At 44.4% G+C, this 19527-nt stretch overlaps 1 pseudogene; it reads right to left on the bottom strand.

The window, feature by feature from the left end:
* Positions 1-4342: 4342 nt before the first annotated feature.
* LOC137308272 (putative nuclease HARBI1) lies at positions 4343-5489 on the bottom strand (annotated as a pseudogene).
* Between the last annotated feature and the right edge of the window lie 14038 nt (positions 5490-19527).

A 19527-nucleotide genomic window follows, 5' to 3' on the forward strand; every position in this document is an offset into this window, starting at 1 on the left:
AAATGATATAAAAAATACACAATTCTTAATAGCTGCTTTGGCAGGTTTGTTCAGCTAATTGTTCTGATCAAAAAGCTGGATAACCTGTGTGGCTCTAGGAATTAACCCTTTGTCAACTGAATTAAATTTCACAGCAATATTAATTAAACCAAAATCTTTCAGGCCAAAAGGTAAAAATCACAAAATGCTGTAGGGGGAAGTGGAGGAAAGAAATTGCAACAACAAGTAGTAGTAAAATTACTAAACTCCACATTTTTATTTCTGTTAAAATTAAATTTGTTTAAGTGAAAGGTCTTCAATTAGTATAAGAGTAGAAAAAATGTAACCTGTACCATAGTGCTGAGCCTGACAGTGTCATTACATTCAGATCCTCAGACACTCTCCAAAGTAGCTCCATACTGCCATATTGGTTTCTACCATTAGATATTCTCTGTGATATGTAAATAATATTGTTGCCTTTGTGGGAATGGAGTGTACATTCAACTATTTTAATTAAGTCTACAGGTCCAAAGGGCTTCATAACAAGGTTGTCTCGTCAGCCCTGACCACCATAAAGCATCGGGTACATCTTTAAAGTGCTGCAAATGGGAACCACAGTTGTACTGTCTGTTTCAATCTGCACAATTTAACTCATTAATATAACTCTGACCATTGGCTTGTAACTGCCACTGAAACTTTAAGTGATATAGAGAAGACCTGACAGATTCGCCCACTCTTTTTACACAAGCAGCAATTTAAAAGCAGTACACCGCACCACCTGTGTTTTTTAAAGTCATCCAGGTACAAGTTTCAGTATATGCAGCACTGGCAGTGTTCAACCACCTTTTACATGTGGTCTCAGTACTGATGCCAATCTCTTAAATTAGCCTCAGTATCATATCCATATCTGGCACAGTGCAAGGTCACATTGAACTGATTCAAAATGTGTAACATAACTGGGACATTAAAAGTTGTTTTAGTTACCTTTAATGGTCCTATTATTGTAAAAATAAATAGCACTGAAATAAATTATTATGCTATGGAGTGCCCTTTAAATGCTTCTTTATAATGTGTGCTCTAGAAAGTGTATCAAGTTACAGGAATTAAGTTATGCAGTCTACTTTTAGAAATGATTTCAGGTGGCCTCTTAATGCAGATTCACTCCCTTCACCACTGGCGCACAGTGGCTGCAGTGTGTACCATCCACAGGATGCACTGCAGCAACTCGCCAAGGCTACTTCGACAGCACCTCCCAAACCCACGCCCTCTACCACCTAGAAGGACAAGAGCAGCAGGCACATGGGAACAACACCACCTGCACGTTCCCCTCCAAGTCACACACCATCCCGACTTGGAAATATATTGCCGTTCCTTCATCATCGCTGGTTCAAAATCCTGGAACTCCCTTCCGAACAGCACTGTGGGAGAACCGTCACCACACGGACTGCAGCGGTTCAAGAAGGCGGCTCACCACCACCTTCTCAAGAGCAATTAGGGATGGGCAATAAATGCCAGCCTCGCCAGCGATGTCCACATCCCATGAACGAATAAATAAAAATTCAATTCTGAACAATTGTTTGGATATTTTGGACTGATGTGGGACGGGCAGTATAACTAAGTGCTCACATCATAATTGAGGTAATTTCCACTTAAAGCCTGAGAATGAAATGTGGTAAATTCACTCCCAATTTTCCAAACAAGTCTGTAAAAACATTGGCCCTGAATTGCCTCGGTGTTAGTTACGCTGCTTATGCGCCGATAAAAAATAAGTTATGTCAGCCTCTAGAGGGAGTTACATGCAAGTTTGCTGGGTATGCTCAATTTTCATATCACCTGGTGCAAGCTCTGGAGTAAGTCACATGTAGAAGTGGTGTGAGCAGCTTAGCCCCCAGGAAACTTGCGTGCAGAAGTGGTGCAGTCTTTTGCAACCTCTCTACAGACTCCAGTCTTGAGCAGAACAATTGAGCACAGCAAAAGATGGCTGCAGCAATTGGTCACTTGGCCCTTTTGGATTAAATCTATTCAGGGCATCTCTCAGCCTCACCTTCAGTCCACGTTGGCAGCATCATGAGCAGCAGGAGGTCAGCTCTTCCCACTGAGCACCATGACAGGGTACCATTGTGAAAAAGGGCAACAAGTATTTCAAAGGAAGACCTGCAAGCCATCCTAGAATAGGTGGAAAACAGGAGGGACAGTCCTAGACCTGTGGGCCATCAAGCTAGCCAGGAAAGTTACAAAGTGAAATGGCACTGGCACTCGTGGCGAACTCCTTCAGACCAAGGACTGCTGAACAGTGCTGCAAGAAGTTCAATGACTTGACAAAAAGGCAGGCATGGTAAGGTCCACAGCACCCTGCCCTTTGCTTCCTTGCCCAACCCGGACACCACCACACTCTTCACCCTCTTAAGGTAATACTGACACTATTAAGCCATCACACTCCATTCTGCTGAAAGCACTTACAACTCCCTATCCCGACCTATGGCTACACACATCACTTAACACATAGAAAATACCTTGCACTAGCTCAAAACACCTTCCTCCACTCTAATATCCTTATACCCACATCTCTCTCAATTTGCCTCTACCATTACTCCTGCCGCATACTCCTTAACTATCAGCTTCACCTAATTTACTCATCTTGTTGCAGGAGAAGTTGGCATATAATGAACAGTGGGGGCATTGCCACCTGCAAACTTCTCACTCCCCACAAGGAGAAGGCCATGGAGCTCTTGGGCATGCACGTCACCATAGTTGCATCTGATGCTGAGGTTGGCGGAATTTGATGAATAACTCAGCACCTACAATCTCGCCTTGGCAGCCTTGAGCACAACAACACACACACAACCTTTGCCCCCTTTTCCATCTCCCCATCATCCCAATAGGGTCACGTTCACCCCGTCTCAGTATCTGCCATCCTTTGCTGCAGATTCAACACAGTCACGTGAGCCTCCAACAGGAGAAGAGGACACTGACAAAGAGGAGGAGGTGGATCTGAACCTATCCTTCCCACTGATACAAGATGTGGAAATTCCAGAGGATGAGAGCTGACACCATTCCTGGCCACAAAGCCAGTATGTTGATCCTGCCCCGTCTTGTTATTCATGGACGTCAAATTCATTGAGAAAAAGGAACATTCATTTTGTGTGGATTTCTATAATTAGGTGATGAATATTGGCAAAGTCCACAGCAGTCATGTGCTAAGGCTGGTAGTGGTTTCAACGAAGATCACTTTCTTCGCAACTGGCATAGAAGGGGGTGAGGGTGCAATATGCCACTGTGGAAACACCTCCTGTAATTTCAGACTTAGAATCATAGGAAGGTTACAGCACAGAAGGAGGCCATTCAACCCATCAAGTCTGCGCCGATTCTATGCAAGAGCAATCCAGCTAGTCCCACTCCCCCGCCCGTTACCCGTAGCCCTGCAAATTTTTTCCTTTCAAGTACTTATCCAGTTCCTTTTTGAAGGCCATGATTGAATCGGCCTCCACCACCCCCTCGGGCAGTGCATTCCAGATCATAACCACTCGCTGTGTAAAAAAACTTTTCCTCATGTCACCTTTGGTTCTTTTGCCAATCACCTTAAATCTATGTCCTCAGGTTCTTGACCCTTCCGCCAATGGGAACAGTTTCTCTCTATCTACTCTGTCCAGACCCTTCATGATTTTGAATACCTCTATCAAATCTCCTCGCAACCGTCTCTGTTCCAAGGAGAACAACCCCAGCTTCTCCAGTATATCCACGTAACTAAAGTCCCTCATCCCTGGAAGCATTCTAGTAAATCTCTTCTGCACCCTTTCTAAGGCCTTCACATCTTTCCTAGAGTGCAGTGCCCAGAACTGGACACAATACTCTAGTTGTGGCCGAACCAGTGTTTTATAAAGGTTCATCATGACTTGCATACTTTTGTACTCTATGCCTTTATTTATAAAGCCCAGGATCCCGTATGCTTTTTTAACTGCTTTTTCAACCTGCCCTGCCACCTTCAACGATTTGTGCCAGATCTCTCTGTTCCTGTACCCCTTTTAGAGTTGTGTCCTCTAGTTTATATTGCCTCTCTTCGTTCTTCCTTCCGAAATGCATCACTTCGCATTTTTCTGTGTTAAATTTCATCTGCCACGTGACCGCCCATGCCACCAGCCTGTCTATATCCTCTTGAAGTCTATCACTATCCTCCTCACTGTTCCCTACGCTTCCAAGTTTTGTGTCATCTGCAAATTTTGAAATTGTGCACTGTACACCCAAGTCCAAGTCATTAATATATACCAAGAAAAGCAGTGATCCCAGCACTGACCCCTGGGGAACACCACTGTACACCTCCCAACAGTCTGAAAAACAACCGTTCACCACTACTCTCTGTTTCCTGTCACTTAGCCAATTCTGCATCCATGTTGCTACTGCCCTCTTTACTCCATGGGCCGCAATCTTGATGATAAGACTGCGGATGGTTTTTCGAAATAGTTATCTTCCTATGGTGCTGTGGCTCCACCTCTTTTTCCTTGGGTGCCACTAGCTCCTTGACTTCCATGTTGAACTTTTGGCCTTCCTGGAGTGTAATATTTTATAAGGCACGGCATGCCATCAGAATTCACGCTACCCTTTGGGGCATGTACTGTAGGACTCCACCAGATTTGTCTAGGCAGTGAAATCTGCTCTTCAAGTCCTCTTTGGCCCCCTCAACTGCAAGCCTTGTTGAATGGAGCTGGTTGTATCTGTCTGGGTTCTCAGTTGTTGTTGCAGTGGAGTCGTGTCCCACGTCTGTAGGGCGTATGCCTTGTCTCCCAGGATCCATCCATTCATACAGTTGTCATCGTGTAAGAAGGCAAGGAATTTTGAGAGTTAAAGAATGAATGCATTGTGGCAACAGCCTGCATGCTGGGCTTTGACATGCAAGATCTTCTGGTTTGCATCGTAGTTTGTACATTGGAACCACTTCCTGTTCACATAAGTCAAAGGCTGTTCTGTTAGCACCTTCAGCGCCGTGTGCATACCATTTATGGTACTCTGCACCCTGGGGAATCCAGCTAGCTGGTAGAACTCCTTGGCTCTCTCCCTCTGCTGCGTGGGTGTGGTGCTGAAGTTGATTAACACTATTGCTTTGTTGAATAGCTTGTCCATGATCTGCCGAATGGCTGTCCTGACTGTTCTCTGGCTGACGTTGCACAGATCACCTGTGGCAGCTTGGAAGGCACCAGAGCCAAAACATTCAGAGCAGTGGTCACTATCATCACCATAGATAGAGCAGTTCTGGCAGTGGAACAAAGCTGCAGCTCTTCACATAGAAGATCACACTGATGTGCAACGGCAGCCTTAGAGCACCTCACCCTTCTAACACGGAGCTCCTCCGAGAGCTGCTTGAAGGGTCTGTGCGGCCTAAAAAAGTCATTGTAGAGTGTAGTACCTTGTGAGCTGGTGTCTTCTGCCGTGTTGCCTTATTTTCCTTGTCTCATGTGCTGTTGTTCCTCCTCCTCCATAAAGATGGTATGGAGAAGTATGGCCATGGGAAATGCCATACCTTCTCCAGAGTCCTTCTGATTGTGGGAGGGGGGGCTGGGAAGTTGGGTGGGTACTAAAATGTAAGGTGCGGTGAGACTGTAGCACAGTGTTGGAGGGGGCGGTGGGGGAGTACAAGCCTCAGTGAGCACAACCTACAAAATATAGGTTAAGGAAAGGTTCTATTGAGCCAGAAATCCACAAGCAAAGTTTGGGGACTCTTTAAAGCTCTCAATCCTCACACTTCAACCTGAAACTGGGGGAGCAACAGGGCCTATTTTCTATGGGTGTAAGTTACCCAATGTGCAATAGTGGCATAAAAGCAGGAAATTCTTATCCATTGTGCCCCCAGGTGATTGGTACATTTATGCCAATGAGCCCCATGGGACTTGGGTGTCTGGATAGTGAAAGCTGCTAAAAAGAATGACGAAATTCACGTTTAGCACTTAAATGGCACATAAGAGGCAGATTGCGCTAAAACGCAAATTTCCTCAAACTTTTTAGTGCAATACGACGTAAGTGCTAAAGATAGCAAGGAAATTCAGAACCATTTTCTCTAGCCTTCTAGCAGTGTCAGTCCCTCATGCACAGTGTCGATGGCACCTGTATCAGAGATACATTACAGCTTTATAGTTTCAATCAATGGCTCTCACCTATGATTATATTTAGGGTATGATGTCTGCTGCTTATTTTTCTGACACTGCTGGAGTCAGAATCAGGCAGATGAGCACATTCTCCTTGCTTAGTGTTCCACTCTAAATCTATTTTTAAGTGCTTTTGTGCAAATGTAAAATGTAATGCTTTTTGCCATTTTTTTCAAAAACATCACATGTTTTTTCTCACAAGTCATGCAGTTGCCATTTTATTTTGCGTGGAGAATGAAGAGAGACTATTATAATCATGACAACCACACCAGGGCTTCTATTGTTTTCCCTTCAATGTATCTCTGATTCGTTCTCAGCACATGGATCGTAGAGGTCAAACATGGTGGCTGGTAACTACTGGATCTCGATCTAGGATCAACGTTTCCTTTACTAGTCAAGATGTGGAGTTGGCGGTGATGGACTGGGGTTGACAATTGTAAACAATTTTACAACACCAAGTTATAGTCCAACAATTTTTATTTGAAATCTACAAGCTTTCGGAGGCTTCCTCCTTCGTCAGGTAAATGTTCAGGAGCTCCTCGAAGCCTACGCATTTATACATATAGAACAATACATGGTGTTTACAGACTGCCCCTGCAACTGCCCGTTGCCAAGGCAATCACCGTGTTCAGACAGAGAGGTGTCACCTACAGAACCCCCGAATACACATTCAATAAAAAAACAAACAGGAAAAAAAACAGAGAGGCAGAAACATCCGGAAGGCAGAGAAAGCCAGCAAATGACCCATTATATAAAAAACAGATAGCTTTTGTTCGCTGGTGGGGTAACGTGTAGTGTGACATGAACCCAAGATCCCGGTTGAGGCCGTCCTCATGGGTGCGGAACTTGGCTATCAATTTCTGCTCGACGATTTTGCGTTGTCGTGTGTCTCAAAGGCCACCTTGGAGAACGCTTACCCGAAGATCGGTGACTGAATGTCCCTGACTGCTGAAGTGTTCCCCGACTGGGAGGGAACCCTCCTGTCTGGCGATTGTTGCACGGTGTCCGTTCATCCGTTGTTGCAGTGTCTGCATGGTCTCGCCAATGTACCATGCTCTGGGGCATCCTTTCCTGCAACGTATGAGGTAGACAACGTTGGCCGAGTCACAGGAGTTTGCTAGTCAACATTACTTGTTTACTAGTCAACATTACTTGCCATTCCTCACCTGTTTTATTTTGTGACTCACCCTGTATTTCCTCCTTAAAACTACTATTATGATAATTCAAAGTTAATGTACGTGAGATGCTGCTTGGTTGTAATGGTGGTGCTGACGCAGGGTGCTACACTTCAAGATCTTGGTGATTGGGGTCAGTTTCATCATTGTTACCTTCCTACATAGCTGAAAACATAAAAGGTATCATATTTTGAACGATTAGCCTTATTTGCCCACATTGCAGCAACTCATTCAGAAGACACAACACTGTGATATCTCAAGATTACTTCAGGTGCCCACATGAACCATCCTTTAATCTTCACAACTATAAAATATCAGTATAATGTTACAATCCATGACTTTGCATACATACCTTTATACAGTTCTTCCTAAAAAATTGACTGAGTGCCTTTTAGTAAGGGGTCAACGGTATCATGGCTGATCCTTCTACCAGCCTGCTGATCTCACCAATTGAATACCATATTCTCTTGTAATGCCAACAAATTGCAGTGAATGCAAAGTGAAGAGTGCAGTGACAATGTAAATGTGCTACTTAGGGTGCTTTTATATTGTGTGAGACCCATACTAGTGCCATCAGGTTTCCCAAGTGCAGGTCACACACAACCAGTTACAAGCTGAATGCAAAAATGCCCAGATTCACTAAAATCAGTTGCTTGGAAGGTCCCATCTTAGGACGTCTACGAGGCTGCCAGCCTTAGCAAGTCTTAGCAGTATTACATTTGACTTCCCATCAACTATATGAAATCTGCTCTTGGGGAACCCAGCAGCACAAGTGAAATATAAAAGCCTCTTTAGAGCCTGTGATATCATTTAGGAATCTTACCAAGAAGGCTTGTGGATTGATGGCAAATTAGGTAAATAGATTGAAAACTGTTTTAACAATAGAAAGCAGATGTTGATAATAAATAGTAAAAATATTCAGACTTATGGAATTCCACCTGTCAGTAAATTTGATCCTAAAAAGAATCGAGTTTTAGCTGAAAATTTGTGTTGAATTTACACCAATTTATAATATCCAGTCATGTGGATTATTAAAAAGATCCACCAATCACACTCCTTATCGGGAACAGATCCAATCTACTTTTTATTAGATTTCATTGTCCAGTATGACTATATATGCAGAATTTAAACTTACTGGAACATGGAGGTAAACATTTGTATTTATTACTCCTGGTTCAAAGGTTTGAACACTGGGAACACATATTGGTAATTCAGGCATGTGCTCCCATGATTCTCCATCCATTACATGAAGTTCCGTGCCAGGAGCACTAAAGACAACTGGTGTAAATATGCACCCCTACAAAGAAGTCTTGGCTTAAGTGTAACTGAGACTAGAAATGTGACAGAAAACTCATCATGTCATAGACAAGAAAGAGGAACACAAGATAAATAATAGGGCAATAAAAGACTTCTAATTTGACAACCCCTCAGATAATGAAGCAGTCCGTGGCCGCATGCAGCAAGGCCTGGACAACATCCAGGCTTGGGCTGATAAGTGGCAAGTAACATTCGTGCCAGACTAGTGCCAGGCAATGACAATCTCCAACAAGAGAGAATCTAACCACCTCCCCTTGACATTCAACAGCATTACCATCACCGAATCCCCCACCATCAACATCCTGGGGGTCACCATTGACCAGAAACTTAACCGGACTAGCCATATAAGTATTGTGGCGACAAGAGCAGGTCAGAGGCTGGGTATTCTGCAACGAGTGACTCACCTCCTTTCCACCATCTACAAGGCACAAGTCAGGAGTGTGATGGAGTACTCTCCACTTGCCTGGATGAGTGCAGCACCAACAATTCTCAAGAAGCTTGACACCATCCAAGACAAAGCAGCCCACTTGATTGGCACCCCATCCACCACCCTAAACTGTCATTCCCTTCACTACCGGCGCACCGTGGCTACAGTGTGTACCATCTACAGGATGCACTGCAGCAACTCACAAAGGCTTCTTCGACAGCACCTCCCAAAGCCATGACCTCTACTACCTGGAAGGACAAGGGCAGCAGGCATATGGGAACACCACCACCTGCACGTTCCCCTCCAAATCACACACCTCCCGACTTGGAAATATATCGCCGTTCCTTCATCGTCGCTGGGTCAAAATCCTGGAACTCCCTACCTAACACCACTGTGGGAGAACTTTCTCCACACAGACTGCAGCGGTTCAAGAAGGTAGCTCACCACCAATTAGGGGTGGGCAATAAATGCTGGCCTTGCCAGCGTTGCCCACATCTCATGAACAAATAAAAAAAAACATTGATTAGAGGTTACCCAATGGGGTAAATTTTCACCTTCACTGTATGGGTGGTAATCTGGCAGAGCGGATCGCCCACCGGTCACGGAACTGCCTGATTTTCATTCCCTTGATTTCCTATTGACAGTTAGTATGCACAATATTGTGAACATGTCCTAGTGAACATGATTGAAATCATGTTGCTTAGTGACTACAAGAATATTTAGCTTCTAACATGTGGGACTAGTGCCCCTTCTCTTTCTGCTCTGATGCCATGGGATGAAGACAAAGGGACAGTGAAGCAAATGAGCCCCTCTTACATGTCAATGCCCTGTTTAGGATACAGTCATATGTGACATTGGCTTATTTTACACTCAAGTGTCTGTTTCATAAGAGGATTTTATTTTGTATCTATATCCATGCCTCAGTTACAACAGGTTCCTTGTGCTAGATAGAGACAACAAAAAGGTGGCCATGGAGTTGAGGAGGGTGGTGGAGGAGAGGTAAAGCTGTAGTTACACTATAAACCTGCCTAAAGTGTCTTAATGTATGACAGTTAAAACCAGGGTCCAAAAAAAGATTGAAGTGTAGGAATTGGGATATTCAAATGCAGCAGTCAACATCTTGAATAGCTTCCCCCTGACATCTCTGGGATGAGATTCTTCAGGGGCTGATGCAACCCCTAGGGAAAGATTTAATGATTTAATGAATTCTGGCAAGGAGAAGATTGTTCTCAATCCAAGAAAGAAGACCAGCTGGAGGGAATCCATACAGCTGAAGGAGGTTGAACTGGCACAGCTCAGGGGTATAGACCCCTTTAGTTTAGAAAGAATGGAGTGTGCTACAGTGGTTAACCATAGTATCATAGTAGGTACAACACAGGAGGAGGCCATTTGGCCCACTGTGCCTGTGCTGGTTTTTTGAAAGAGCAATAAAATTGGTCCCATTCCCCTGCTCTTTCCCCATAGACCTGTAATTTTTTTCCCTTCAAGTATTTACCCAATTCTCTTTTGAAAGATACTATTGAATCTGCTTCCACCACCCTTTCAGACAGTGCATTCCAGATCATTACAACTCGCTGCATAAAAAAATGTTTCTTCATGTCGCCTCTGCCAATCACCTTAAATCTGTGTCCTCTGCCACTGGAAACAGTTTCTTCTGATTTATTCTGTCAAAGTCGTTCATGATTTTCAACACCTCTAGCAAATCTCCCCTTAACCTTTTCTGTTCTAAGGAGAACAACCCCAGATTCTCCAGTCGCTCCACATAACTGAAGTCCCTCATCCCTGGTACCATTCTAGTAAATCTCTTCTGCACCCTCCCTAAGGCCTTGACATCCTTCCTAAAGTGTGGTGCTCAGAATTGAACACAATACGCCAGTTGAGGCCTAACCAGTGTTTTATAAAGGTTTAGCATAACTTCCTTGCTTTTGTACTCTAAGCCTCTATTAATAAAGCCCAGGATCCTATATGCTTTTTTAACAGCCTTCTCAACTTGCTTTGCCACATTCAAAAATTTATGTATGTGCATCCCCAGGTCTCTCTGTTCCTGCACTCCCTTTAAAATTGTACTATTTAATTTATATTGCCTCTCCTCATTTTTCCTACCAAAATGCATCACTTCACACTCCTCTGCATTAAATTTCATCTGCCATGTGTCTGCCCATTTCACTAGTCCGTCTTTGTCCTCCTGAAGTCTGTTACTATCCTCCACATTGTTTACTACATTTCTGAGTTTCGTGACATCTGCAAACTTTGAAATTATACCCTCGATACCTAAGTCCAGGTCATTAACATATATCAAAAAGAGCAGTGGCCCCAATACTTCCCTCAAGTCTGAAAAACAACCGTTCACCATTAGTCTCTGCTTTCTATTCTATAATACAAGTGTATTATGTGGTACTTTATCAAATGCCTTTTGAAAGTCCATATACACATCAACCACACTCTCCCAGACTCCTCCATCACCATCCTTTTGTATGTCCTGTTCCACCATCAGGACAGATCCACCAGAGGTGGCGGTACAGTGATATACAGTCAGGAGGGAGTGGCCCTCGAAGTGATCAACATTGACTCCGGACCCCATGAAGTCTCATGGCATCATGTCAAACATGGGCAAGGAAACCTCCTGCTGATTACAACCTACCGCCCTCCCTCAGCTGATGAATCAGTCCTCCTCCATGTTGAGCATCACTTGGAGGAAGCACTGAGGGTAGCAAGGGCACAGAATGTACTCTGGGTGGGGGACTTCAATGTCCATCACCAAGAGTGGCTCGGTCACACCACTATTGACCGAGCTGGCCAAGTCCTGAAGGACATAACTGTCAGACTGGGCCTGCGGCAGGTGGTGAGAGAATTAACACGAGGGAAAAACATACTTGACCTCGTCCTCACCAAGTCACCTGTTACAGATGCATCTGTCTATGACAGTATTGGTAGGAGTGACTACTGCACAGTCCTTTTGGAGATGAAGTTCCATCTTCACACTGAGGACACCATCCAATGTGTTGTGTGTCATTACCACTGTGCTAAATGGGATAGATTCAGAACAGATCTAGCAGCTCAAAACTGGGCATCCATGAGGCACTGTGAGCCATCAGCAGCAGCAGAATTGTATTCCAACACAATCTGTGACCTCATGGCCCGGCATATTCCTCACTCTACCATTACCAACAAGCCAGGGGATCAATCCTGGTTCAATGAGGAGTGCAGAAGAGCATGCCAAGAGCAGCACCAGGTGTACTTAAAAATTAGGTGCCAACCTGGTGAAGCTACAACTCAGGACTACATGCATGCTAAACAGTGGAAGCAACATGCTATAGACAGAGCTAAGCGATCCCACAACCAACGGATCAGATCAAAGCTCTGCAGTCCTGCCACATCCAGTCGTGAATGGTGGTGGAAAATTAAACAACTTATGGGAGGAGGAGGCTCCGTGAACATCCCCATCCTCAATGATGGCAGAGTCCAGCATGTGAGTGCAAAAGGCAAGGATGAAGTGTTTGCAACCATCTTCAGCCAGAAGTGCCGAGTGGATGATCCATTTCGGCCTCCTCCCGAGATCCCCACCATCACAGAAGCCAATCTTCAGCCAATTCGATTCACTCCACATGATATCAAGAAATGGCTGAGTGCACTGGATACAACAAAGGCTATGGGCTCCGACAATATCCCAGCTGTAGTGCTGAAGACTTGTGCTCCAGAACTAGCCGCACCTCTAGCCAAGCTGTTCCAGTACAGCTACAACACTGACATCCACCTGACAAAGTGCAAAATTGCCCAGGTATGTCCTGTCCACAAAAAGCAGGACGAATCCAATCCGGCCAATTACCGCCCCATCAGCCTACTCTCAATCGTCAGCAAAGTGATGGAAGGTGTCGGCAACAGTGCTATCAAGCGGCACTTACTCACCAATAACCTGATCACCGAAGCTCAGTTTGGGTTCCGCCAAGACCACTCGGCTCCAGATCTCATTACAGTCTCGGTCCAAATATGGACAAAAGAGCTGAATTCCAGAGGTGAGGTGAGAGTGACTGCCCTTGACATCAAGTTAGCATTTGACCGAGTGTGGCATCACGTAGCCCTAGTAAAATTGAAGTCAATGGGAATCAGGGGAAAAACTCTCTAGTAACTGAAGTCATACCTTGCACAAAGGAAGATGGTAGTGGTTGTTGGAGGCCAATCATCTCAGCCCCAGGACATTGCTGCAGGAGTTCCTCAGGGCAGTGTCCTAGGCCCAACCATCTTCAGTTGCTTCATCAATGACCTTCCCTCCAAAAGGTCAGAAATGGGGATGTTCGCTGATGATTACACAGTGTTCAGTTCCATTCGCAACCCCTCAGATAATGAAGCAGTCTGTGCCCGCATGAAGCAAGACCTGGACAAAATCCAGGCTTGCGCTGATAAGTGACAAGTAACATTTGCACCAGACAAGCGCCAAGCAGTGACCATTTCCAACAAGAGCGAGTCCATCCACCTCCCCTTGACATTCAACGGCATTACCATCGCCGAATCCCCCACCATCAACATCATGCGGGTCACCATTGACCAGAAACTTAACTGGACCAGCCACATAAATACCATGGCTACAAGAGCAGGTCAGAGGCTGAGTATTCTGTGGTGAGTGACTCATATCCTGTCTCCCCAAAGTCTTTCCACCATCTACAAGACACAAGTCAGGAGTGTGAAGGAATACTCTCCACTTGCCTGGATGAGTGCAGCTCCAACAACACTCAAGAAGCTCGACACCATCCAAGCTTTATTGGCAGCCCATCCACCACCTTAAACATTCACTCCGTTCACCACCGGTGCACCGTGGCTGCAGTGTGTACCTTCTACAAGATGCACTGCAGCAAGGCTTCTTCGACAGCACTTCCCAAACCCACAATCTCTACCACCTGGAAGGACAAGGGCAGCAGGCGCATGGGAACACCACCACCTGCATGTTCCCCTCCAAGTCACATCATCCTGACTTGGAAGTATATCGCCGTTCCTTCATCGTTGCTCGGTCAAAATACTGGAACGCCCTACCTAACAGCACTGTGGGAGAACCTTCACCACATGGACTGCAGAGGTTCAAGAAGGCGGCTCACCACCACCTTCTCAAGGTCAATTAGGGATGGGCAATAAATACTGGCCTACCAGTGATGCCCACATCCCATGAATGACTAAAAAAAACCTACCCTCATCAACCCTCTCCGTTACTTCATCAAAGGACCCAATCAAGTTAGTCAAACATGATTTTCCTTTAACAAATCCGTGCTGACTTTCAATTATTAGCCCACACTTTTCCAAGTGAGAATTCATTTTATCCCAGATTATGTCTCTCAAAGTTTCCCCACCACCGATGTTAGGCTGACTGGCCTGTAATTGTCGGGTTTATCCCTCTCCCCTTTTTTGAATAGGGGTGTAACACTTGCAATCCTCCAATCCTCTGGCACCATCCCCATATCTAAGGAAGATTGGGAGATTGTGGCCAGAGCTTCTGCAATTTCCACACTTACTTCCGTCAGTAACCTAGTATACATCCCACTTGGACTGGGTGACTTTTCTACTTTGAGTACTGCCAATCTTTTAAGTACCTCCTCTTTATCTATTTTTATCCTATCCAATATCGCTACTACCTCCTCCCTTTCTGCTACAATGGCAGCATCCTCTTCTCTAGTGAAGATGGATGAGAAGTATTTATTTAATGCCTCAGCCATGCTCTCTGCTTCTGGAAGAGGATCTCCTTTTTTGTCCCTAATTGGTCCCACCCTTCTTTTGACTAGTCTTTTACTATTTATATATTTATTAAAGACTTTTAGATTCCCTTTTATATTAGCCGCTAGTCTATTCTCATACTCTCTCTCTTTACCCCTCTTATTCCCTTTTTTAGATCTCCTCTGTACTTTCTACATTCAGCCTGGTTCTCCACTCTATTATGAACCTTACATTCGTCATAAGTCTCCTTTTTCTGTTTCACTTCAATCTCTATATCTTTAGTCATTCAGGGAGCTCTAGCTTTGGATGCCCTTCCTTTCCCCCTTGGAGGGAAGTGTCTACTCTATACCCGAACCAACTCCTCCTCGAAGGCCTCCCATTGTTCAATTACTGTTTTGCCTACCAATTTTTGATTCCAATCCACCTGGGCAAGATTGCTTTTTTACCTCACTGAAATTTGCCTTCTTCCAGTTAAGCATTTTTACATTTGATTGTTCCTTGTCCTTTTCCATACCTTTTCTAAACCTAATGATATTATGATATTATGATCACAGTTCCCCAAATGCTCCCCCACTGAAATACACTCCACCTGCCCCATTTTGTTTTCCAGAATTATATCCAGCACTGCTTCCTTTCTCGTTGGGCTAGAAACACACTGTACCAGAAAGTTCTCTTGAACACTTTTCAGGAATTCCTCCCCCTCTTTGCCATTTACACTGTTACTGTCCCAGTCTATATTAGGATAATTGAAGTCCCCCATTATCACTACTCTATAGTTCTTGCATCTTTCTGTAATTTGCCTGCAAATTTACTCCCCTATATCTTTCCCACTATTTGGTGACCTATAGTATACACCCAGTAGCATAATAGCTCCTCTATTGTTCCTTAATTCTAACCAAATAGATTCTGTCTTTGATCCCTCAACTACATCATCCCTTTCCAGTGCTATAATAGTTTCTTTGATTAATTCTGCCACTTCCCTCCTTTCTTTCCTTCCCTATCTTTCCTGAATACCTTGCAGCCAGGAATATTAAGTGCACAATCCTCCCCATCTTTGAGCCAGGTCTCTGTTATTGCCACTATATCATTGTCCCTTGTGATGACTTGAGCCTGCAGCTCACCAACCTTATTTACCACGCTATGTGCATTTACGCACATGCACTCCAATCTCATCTTAGACTGCCTCGCATTTGCCCCCTGTCTGATCCCTCTTATTTCTGAACTATTCAGAATAGGGGACATACCATCACTGAAACTGGCAGGTTCCAACCGAATGTCCCCTGTTGATATATACAACACATATGTAATGGGAAATAATTGTTAAATCCTACAAATGCACATAACATGTCTGAAGTAATAGGCTAACTTTTGTCAGAAAGGTTTTATTTATTGCTGATATGATTAAAACGTTGCCATACATGCCTAATATATAATTTTCTTTCTTGTCTGATGAAGCGGGACAATTTAAAGTGACAGAGCTACAGACTGCACAGCACAAACATTACTGCAGCAGGAACAGCATGAGATTCAGGCACTTGCACCATTCCATAGATACTTAACTGTCAGAGAAGACATGGGGACGGCGAGTGCAAGAAAGTGAACTGGAGAGATCTCGGGTGCATTTAGGATAGCAGTCAGCATCTTCAATGTTGAAGCAGCAGCACAATATATGCAAAGCTAATTTCCAGAATGTAAGAGACTCGTGACTGGACATTGTAGAAGGCCTAATTGCTGCAATGGATGCTGTTCGGGACAATGGAGCAGTTTTGCTTGAATCAAATGTGCAGATACATATTATGGATGACAGTTAGAGATATTGATATGCTGTGTTGATTCCCATTCTTTCGGGTAATACACATAAGCTATGTGGAAATATAGTTGGCACTCTCAATTAATTAATGGATTGTTATACTTAAAAGGGCTCCTTTCACCAACGGCTCTACCACACAAAGGTACAAATATGTTGTGGGAAAGTAATAAACTGATTCAAAGGTTCAAAGGACATTTTAAATTGTAAGAATGAATGTTATCTGAACCCAAGATGCATTACTGCTTTGAAACTCAGTTCTGTATACTTTCTTCTGTATATGTACAAGTACAAATGATTTGATAAAATTCATCAGCTAACCCTTAAATGGGCTCCGTTAAAATAATGCAGATGGTAATTTGGTATCAAGCCCAATAGGTGCATTTGACTTGTAAAATATGTGTGTTGGAACAAGAACAAGCCTAATATGATGATTAAAAATAGTTTTAAGCTTTAATTTTGATTAAGTAAATAGGCCATAAGCCATCCATTTGATATATTAACTTCAGAGTGACCATCATGATTGTGCTATGGTCATCTCACAAAAATTTAGAAAATATTTCAGCAGCTTTGAGACCCTTTATGTGATATGTTATTGTTGTTCATTGCAATTTTGTCAGAGGACATTGTACACCATTGAGAGTAAGCTTGTTGAAGTGCATTTAAGTACACTTTGAAATAAAAATTTGTTCACGCCCAAGAACGATCCCTGATCCTGAATGGATAGGCCCGAGGCGTACCTAATATTGGGCCTCAGGCCTCATTATCATCGAACCGGCGAGTTGCGGACACCTAATGGACAACCTCAGGCAGCGTGCCGGAGAAGAGGCCTTGAAGATTGCAGGCAGCGGCCTTCAGGTAAGTCCAAAAAGGGAATGGGAGGTGGGGGCGACCGGGATAAGGAGCGACCGTGAGGGGGGCGATTGAAAGAGGGGTGGTGACTGGGAGGGAGCTGATCGGGAAAGGGGTTGACCGGAAGGGGGGCAATTGGAAGAGGGGGTGACTGAGAGGGGGCGACTGGGTGAGGGAGGTGATCAGGAGGGAGGGATCAGGGAATGTGGTAGCGGCAATGTTGAGGGGTGACAGCAGCGATGGGAAGGTTGTGGTCACGATCGGGGGCGGTCATGGTTGCGATCAAGAGGGGTTGAGGTTGCGATCGGGGGTGGGGGGGGAGATCGAGGTCACTATCGGAGAGGGAGTTGGGAGGAGCACTCCTGCTCATCCTGGCTTCACAATTAGGTAAGTATTGTTAACAAACTTACCTTTTTGGTGGCGGCCTGCAGCGGTTCCTTTAAATACAGCCTGTTCGGCTGCATGTGAACTTTGTTTTCCTGAATGCAGCCGGCGGTGGTGTTGGCTGCCTCACGGCAAACCAATCTTGCTGAGGGAGCTTCAAACAGGTGATAGGCCCCATATTTGTGTGTGCAAAGGGACCTAATGCCTGTTTGAGGCATGAGCCCTGGGAGGCCATAGATGATATTGGAGGAGGGAAAATAGAAGGGCAATAGTAGGGAAAATGCTAGAATCTATTTATAAAGGATGTGATAACAAGACACTTAGAAAATAATAATAGGATTTGGCAGAGTCAACATGGATTTATGAAAGGAAAATCATGTTTGACAAACCTATTGGAGTTCTTTGAGGATGTAACTAATAGAATAGATGAGGGGGAACCAGTGGATGGGGTATATTTGGATTTTCAAAAGGCTTTCGATAAGGTCTCACACAGGAGGTTGGTGAACAAAGTTAGAGCACATGGAATTGGGGGTAATATACTGGCATGGATTGAGAATTGGTGAACAGACAGAAAACAGAGAGTAGGAATAAATGGGTCTTTTTCAGGTTGGCAGACTGTGACTGGTGGGGTAGCGCAGGGATCGGTGCTTGGGCCCCAGCTATTCACAATCTATATCAATGATTTGGATGAGGGGACCAAATGTAATATTTCCAAGTTTGATGATGACACAAAACTAGGTGGGAATGTGAGTTGTGAGGAGGATGCAAAGAGGCTTCAAGGGGATATAGACAGGCTAAGTGAGTGGGCAAGTACATGGCAGATGGAATATAATGTGGACCCCTGGTTCTAGATTCCCCAGCATAGGTGAGAGATAGGGAAATGTTGAATCATAGAATCATAGAAGTTACAACATGGAAACAGGCCCTTCGGCCCAACATGTCCATGTCGCCCAGTTTATAGCACTAAGCTAGTCCCAATTGCCTGCACTTGGCCCATATCCCTCCATACCCATCTTACCCATGTAACTGTCCAAATGCTTTTTAAAAGACAAAATTGTACCCGCCTCTACTACTGCCTCTGGCAGCTCGTTCCAGACACTCACCACCCTTTGAGTGAAAAAATTGCCCCTCTGGACCCTTTTGTATCTCTCCCCTCTCACCTTAAATCTATGCCCCCTCGTTATAGACTCCCCTACCTTTGGGAAAAGATTTTGACTATCGACCTTATCTATGCCCCTCATTATTTTATAGACTTCGATAAGATCACCCCTTAACCTCCTGCTCTCCAGGGAAAAAAGTCCCAGTCTGTCTAACCTCTCCCTGTAAGTCAAACCATCAAGTCCCGGTAGCATCCTAGTAAATCTTTTCTGCACTCTTTCTAGTTTAATAATATCCTTTCTGTAATAGGGTGACCAGAACTGTACACAGTACTCCAAGTGTGGCCTCACCAATGCCCTGTACAACTTCAACAAGACACCCCAACTCCTGCATTCAATGTTCTGACCAATGAAACCAAGCATGCTGAATGCCTTCTTCACTACCCTATCCACCTGTGACTCCACTTTCAAGGAGCTATGAATCTGTACTCCCAGATCTCTTTGTTCTATAACTCTCCCCAACGCCCTACCATTAACGGAGTATGTCCTGGCCCGATTCGATCTACCAAAATGCATCACCTCACATTTATCTAAATTAAACTCCATCTGCCATTCATCGGCCCACTGGCCCAATTTATCAAGATCCCGTTGCAATCCT

Source organism: Heptranchias perlo, chromosome 3 (genome assembly GCF_035084215.1).
Source record: "Heptranchias perlo isolate sHepPer1 chromosome 3, sHepPer1.hap1, whole genome shotgun sequence".
Taxonomy (NCBI): Eukaryota; Metazoa; Chordata; class Chondrichthyes; order Hexanchiformes; family Hexanchidae; genus Heptranchias; species Heptranchias perlo.